Source organism: Elephantulus edwardii, unplaced genomic scaffold, assembly GCF_000299155.1.
Source record: "Elephantulus edwardii isolate Elephantulus edwardi_28Jun2011 unplaced genomic scaffold, EleEdw1.0 scaffold00038, whole genome shotgun sequence".
Classification (NCBI taxonomy): domain Eukaryota; kingdom Metazoa; phylum Chordata; class Mammalia; order Macroscelidea; family Macroscelididae; genus Elephantulus; species Elephantulus edwardii.
The window spans coordinates 11737002-11744039 of record NW_006399788.1 but is presented as its reverse complement, the minus strand read 5'-3'; positions in this window follow the sequence as shown (position 1 = coordinate 11744039).

Here is a 7038-nt window from a genome sequence, read left to right as displayed (position 1 = left end):
CTTCCTCTCAGCCCCTGAGCACAGGCTCCACTTTTTATTTTTACTCCCTGCAGTTGAGCCCCTTTCCAACTTGTCACTCTCCTCTACACTTCTGCTTTTACAATTCTTTCTTTTTCCTGCTGCTTCTCTTCTGTCAGACCTTGTAGATAGTTTGTTTATATCTGTAAACTCCTGTCAATTTTAAGGCATGATCCTCCCGCCAAGGCCACATATTAACTAATAAACTCTTGGTGGACCACAGACATTTCATTTGTATAGTAGGCATGGCTGGATTATAACACACCTCAATTACACAGACTACTGATCAATCTTTGCAAGATACATAGGAGTCTCAGTGCAGGCTGAGAGCAGCCCAGGGCCAAGCAAAAAATTACCAAACCAAACTGTTTGTTAATACTCTGGAAGTGGCAATAAACCAGGACAAAGTAACAAAATCACTGGTGTTAAAAATTAGTGTAAATGTAAACTTCTGGGGGTTTAGGGAAATCTCTCAGGCTGTTTTCTAAAGAACTAAGGCAGAAGCTGCTCCATGGGAGGATGGGCAATCTCCTGTGTGACTAGCAGCCTCTGAAAATCCACTGAAGGGTTTTCACTGACTCAGTGGTACACAACTACAAGGCAGAAGACTACATGAAGGAACTCATTTTGCCATACTATGTTGTTATGTGCCGTCGAGTCGCTTGCGACTCATAGCGACCCTATGTACAACAGCCCTAAACCCTGCTCTATCCTGTGCCAATCTCATTGCCTCTGATACACCCATCCCGATTACCCCAGTCACTGAATCAATCCACCTCATAGAGGGCCTTCCCCTCCTGCACTGTCCCTCCACCCTCCCAAGCATGATATCCCCCTCCAAGGACCTGTCCCTCCTTACAACATGTCCAAAGTATGTTAGACAAAGCCTCAGAATCCTTGCCTCCAAGGAGCCGCCTGGTTTAACCCTTTCCAGGATGAATCTGTTTGTTTTCCTAGCAGTCCGTGGTACCCTCAATACTCTTCTCCAGCACCACAGCTCAAAGGAATCGATTCTTCTACCCTCCTTAGTCATTGTCCAACTCTTGATGCATAACAAATGATTGCAAAGACCATGGTCTGTATCAGGTGCACCTTAGTCTCCAGAGAGACACCATTGCTCTTCAGTACTTTGGAGAGGTGCCTAACAGCAGATTTTCCCATGGCAATACGTCTTCTAATTTCGTGGCTGCTGATGTTAAGAGTGTTGACTGTGGAGCCAAGCAAACTAAAGCTATGAACAATCTCAATCTCCTCACCATCCATCCTGATGCTGCCAATTGGCCCAGTGGTGAGAATCTTTGTCTTCTTGACATTGAGCCTCAATCCATATTGGAGGCTGCAGTCTTTGACCCTCTGCAGCAGGTGCTTCAGGTCCTCCTCAGTTTCAGCAAGCAGGGTTGTGTCATCTGCATAACGCAGATTGTTGCTAGATCTTCCACCAATCTTGACACCACATTTCTCCTCATAGAGCCCAGCCTCCTGGATAATCTGTTCTGCATCCACGTTGAAAAGGTATGGAGACAGGACACATCCCCGGCGTACGCCCTTTCCAATTTTGAACCATGCAGTGTTTCCTTGCTCTGTTCTGACCACTGCCTCTAAAGAAATTTGTAGTTCCCTGTCTAGCCCCTCTTGTATCTTACATTCACATGTAACAGTCCAAGTGTCATGGGCCTCAGCAATACCCACATTGCTGTTCATGGAGTCTACTTAATTCCCACCATTCAGACACACTACAAAAACATCTACTAACATCTACTATTCAGACTATACCAATCAGGCAAGTTTATAGCAAAAATAATTGGACTTCACACAACCTCTCTCCCTCACCACTGTCAAGCTGTAACTGACTCACAGTTGACCCTCTTGTAGGTTTTTAGATGTTGTAAACCAGCCAGGGACACTTTCCCTATAAAATCCCTTGGTGGATCTGAACGGCCAGCAAGGCGTGGTCTTTGGTTTAGCACACCTGCTCCTTACAGGCTGCACCACCACAGCTCCCTTCAAGGTGTTCAGGAAATGGAAATCTTTATGTCAACAAGCAATGTTTTTCAGTGAAGTACAGGATTCAGTAATATGTTTTATCTGTGGTATTTATTACATAGTAATGAACAGTAAATTCAATTATCCAATGGCTTGTTCCCACTTACACAGATGTCTTGTTTAGCATAATAGTAAGTGAAAGTCAAAATTGTCTATTAAAATTGTCACCTAAGAGGTGGAGACCTCTGGGTGGTACAAAGAATGGACTAGGCTGCTAACTGAAAGGTACTCTGAGGATTTTCCCAGCAGACCACTTTTTCAGAATCAGCCGCTGAAAATCCTGTGGAACACAATCCTTCCCACCCCTGCCCCAAGTTAAAGTTTACAAATTATATTAGATTTCATTCAACCATTCATACACATTTATAACATTAATGTAATTACGTTTCATCAAATCCTTGTACATCATCTCTCTTCACCCAATTTATCTATTTTGCTCCCCTCCCTCCCTTCTTTCCCCTATTAACCCTCCAAGATTTGCTCTATAAACCTTTCCTCAGCATTTTAGTGGCCTTATACAATAACTGTCCTTTTGTGACCAACTTGAGTCATTCAGCTGAATTTGTTCTAGGTGCACCCATGCTGTGCAGTATTTTATGAATTACTGATCATTTTGTAGTGCTGCCATACTTGACTGTGTGAATGTGCCCACTTTTTTTGTTTGTTTTTGTGATTTTAATTAGTTTATAGAGAACTTGGATTTCCATTCATTGTTACCCCTATTCCTCCCTGCCTCCTTTTTGTTTTTCTCTTTGGAAAAAAAAATATTTCATTATTGTAAAATTCCCCATCCTGACCCCAGCTTATTCTGAACTGTTGTCATGCAAATAATACCTAATCATATATTCTTTCTATACAGTTCTTTCCCTCATCTGTTTCAATGAACTGTATTTATTCCCTCTTTTCTTAGTTCCCTCCCAACCCCGGTGTCAGTCTTGTAGCATTATGCACTTTTTGTTCTTTTGTGACTGAGATATTTCACTCAGCATAATAGCCTCCAGGGTCACTCATTTTATTTATTCCCTTAGTTCCTTTTTTCAGTGCTGCATAGTATTGCATTGTGTGACCGACCATATCACTACTTCTGTATTCATTCGTTTGTTGATGGACACTTGAGTTGTTTCCATCTCTTTGCTATTGTGAACCACACAGCAATAAACATCATGTGTGTATATCTGCTTGGGTGGCAGTTATGGTTTCTTTAGGGTATAACAGTAGTGGAATTGCTAGGTCAAATGGTTTTTCTATTTCTGATTTTTTGAGAAAGTGCCATACTGCCTTCCACAGTGGTTGCACCATTTTACACTCCCATTAACGGTCACTAAGGGTTCCAGTTTCTCCAAAACCTCGCCAGCATTTGTTGTTTGCTGTTCTGTTGAATGTTGCTATTCTTACTGGGGTGAGATGATACACCATAGTTGTTTTGAGTGCCCTTTTTTATAGCCATTCATCCTTTGATAGACACTGATGAACAGACCTACTCTTGTACACATGGGATTGTCATAATTCAGAACTGACTACAAAAGCAATCCATAAAACTTAAAAAGTAGATACATCTTTGCTACCATTATGAGAAAAAGATTGGTTGAATAATGTTTCCAGTTTTTATTAAGGTAGAAACCAAGAGCCAGTTGGTTATAAAAGATAACAATTAAAATAACAACACACACACACACACTGCATTCTAGTCAATTCCAAGCCTCAAAAGGTTATTGAGACTTTCATTTTTATGGACATTATTCTTGTGTGTCATTGAATCAGCTATGACCCAAAGCAATCCTTTGAATGGCCTGAACTTTGCCCAAGCCAACCTCACCATCTCTGACATACTTGACCACAGATATTGTGCCAATCCATCTCATCCAGGGTCTTCCTCTCCTGTACCAACTCTCTACCCTTTCAAGCACAATGTCTTTCCTGACAACATGCCCAAGTAACAGAAGATGGAGCTTCAAGATCCTTGCCTCCAAGGAGAAACGTGATTTCACCTCTTTTCTAGAACCACAGCTCAAAAGTGTAAATAATCCTTCTGTCGTCTTTATTCACTGTCCAACTCTCAAATGTGTAGCAAGTAATTGAGAAGGCTATGGCCTGGATCCAGTACACCTTAGTTTGCAGCCTGACATCGTTGCCCTTTAGGCACTCTAGAGTTCCTTCACATATTTTACAGTGCAATTTCTCTTTTGATTTCCTGATTTCTGGTGACAAGGGTGTTGACTGTGGATCCATACAAGATGAAATCATAAACAACTTCAATCTTTTCTCCATCTATCATGATAACTTGCTGCCCATTGACCCCGTGGTGAGGATTTTTGTTTTCCTGATGATTGAAAGCTGTAGTCTTCAAGCTTTTGTAGCAAGGGCTTCAAATCCACCTGTTAATGAATAAGACTGTGTCATCTGCATAACACAAGTTGAGTTTTTCTCTAATCTTGATGCCATATTCTTCTTCATAAAGTCCAGCTTCTCAAATTATCTGTTCCACATAAAGACTGAAAAGGAATGGAGAAAGGATACATCCCTGTTGTATGCCTTTCTTTATTTGAAAACATGCAGAGTTCCCTTGCTCTATTTGGACAACCGCTTCCTTGTTTAGATAAAGGTTCTGCAAAAGCACATTCAAGTGTTCTGGAATTTCCATTTTCAGTGTTAGTTACAATTTGTTTTAAGTACAAAACCAAATGGCTTCCCATATTCGATAACACATAAATGTGTATATATCCTTCTGGCTGTTTTAAATGTCGAGTTAGATTCATAGCAACCCTATGGACAGATGTAAACCATGTCCTATCATGCATCATCCTTATCATCTCTGATATATTTGATCCCACTGCAACCACCATTGTGCCAGTCCATCTCGTTGAGGGTCTTCCTCTCCTTCACTGACCTTTCACCTGTCCAAGCATGATGTCTTTTTCCAAAGAATAGCTTCTGTCTAGCAACATGCGCAAAGTATGTGAGATAAAGCTACACCATCCTTGCCTATAATGAGCACTATCTGCACTTTCTCCAAGATATAGCTCTTTGTTCTTTTGGCAATGCACAAGGACACTCAAGACTAAAAAACTCAAAGACATCAATCCTTCTTCTGTTATCCTTATTTATGGACCAGATTTGAATAATAGATGACTGAAAAGGCCATGGCTTGAATCTGGTACATCACAGTCTTTAAACTGACATCATTGCTTTATACTTTGAAGAGATCACTGATAGGAGACTTTTGATTTCTTGAGTGCTGGTACCAATGGTTTTGATTATGGATCCAAGAAAGATCAAATAATTAATGTCAAGTTTTCTGTTTATCTTGATCTTGCCTCTTAGCCCAGTGGTGAATATCTTTGTTTTCTTGACGTTGCGTTGTAATCCACATCAAAGTCCTTGATATTCTGCAATAGTGCTTCAAGTACTCATCGCTTTCAGCAAGCATGGTTGTGTCATCTGCATGATGAATAAAGGTTGCTGATGAAAATTCCTCCAGTCCTGATACCATATTCTTCATAAAGTCTAGCTACTCAAATGATTTGTTCAACATACAGACTGAAAAGGTATGGAGAGAGGATACAGCTCTGGCACACTTTTCTTCACGTTACAGTGCAGTGCTCCCTTTGTCTGTTCATACTACAGCTTCTCGGTCTAAGTATAGGTTTTGTATAAGCACAGTTAAGTGTCCTGGAATTTCTATCCTCCTTAGTTAGCCAGTTTGTTATGATCCATACAGTCAAATGCTTTTGCATAGTCAATAAAACAGAGACAGGTATTCTGGGTTTTTTCTGCTTTCAGCCAGGATCCATCTGACATCAACAATGATACCCCTGGTGCCATGGCCACTTTTAAACCCAGCTTTAACTTCCGGCAATTCTCTATGTACTGTTCTAGCCATTTTTGGATGGTTGTCAAAAATTTGTTTGCATGCTAAATTAGAAATATTGAGAATTTCCACTTTCTGTTGGATCACCTTTGTTTGAAATGAGAATGAATACGGATAACTTTCAGTCATTTGGCCAAGTAGCTATCTTCCCAATTTCTTGGCTCAGACTAGCGAGCACATCCAGGGCTGCCTGTTAGTTGAAACTTGTCAACTCTTTTTGGTACAATGACTGTGGATTTCTTCCATCTTCCTTTGATGCTGCCTAGATCATCCAAAATTATACCCTAAATATCTTTCAGTATTGCAGCTTGAGGCTTACATTTTTATCCTTTCCAGGTTGAGAAATGAGGAACAAACTCTTCCCTTTTTATTCTCTAACTTTATTCTCACATTTCATTATATTTAGCTTTGCCTTCTGGACCTCCCCTTTGAAATCTGTCAGTTTCTCTTTGAGATCTTTCTGGTTTTGGCTTTTTGATACTCTAGTGCAATTTTCAGAGTCTCTTCTGACACCTATTTTGATCTTTTCCTTCCTCTCTAACCTTCTTTAATGATTATGTTTGCTAACATCCCACAGTTCACCTGGTCTTCAGTCATTAGTGTCCAATGCTTCAAACATACTGTCGAGCTAATTTTAAAAACCAGGTGGGATAGTTTCAAGGTCCTATCTTGCAGACTTGCTTTCATTTTCTTCAATTTGAATTTGCACATGAGTAATTGATGGTCTATGCCACAGTCAAGCACCTGGCCTGATTTTGACTGCTGATACTGCACTTCTCCAATGATTCTTTCCACAGATATAATCAATCTGATTCTCGTGCAGACCTTCAGGCAAGGTCCATGTGGAAAGTTGCCTTTTGTGTTTTTTAAAAAAGGTATTTGCCAGACTGGGAAAACGTTTTTTGGTAATGACATGTCAGACAAGGGACTTATATCTAGAATTTATAAACTACTTGAGCACCACAACAAGATAAAGGTGAATAATCCAATTGAAAAATGGGCACAGGATATGAAAAGACACTTCATCAAGGAAGACATTCAGATGGCCAACAAGCACATGAAGAAATGTTCAAAATCCCTAGCTCTGAGAGAGATGCAAATCAAGACAA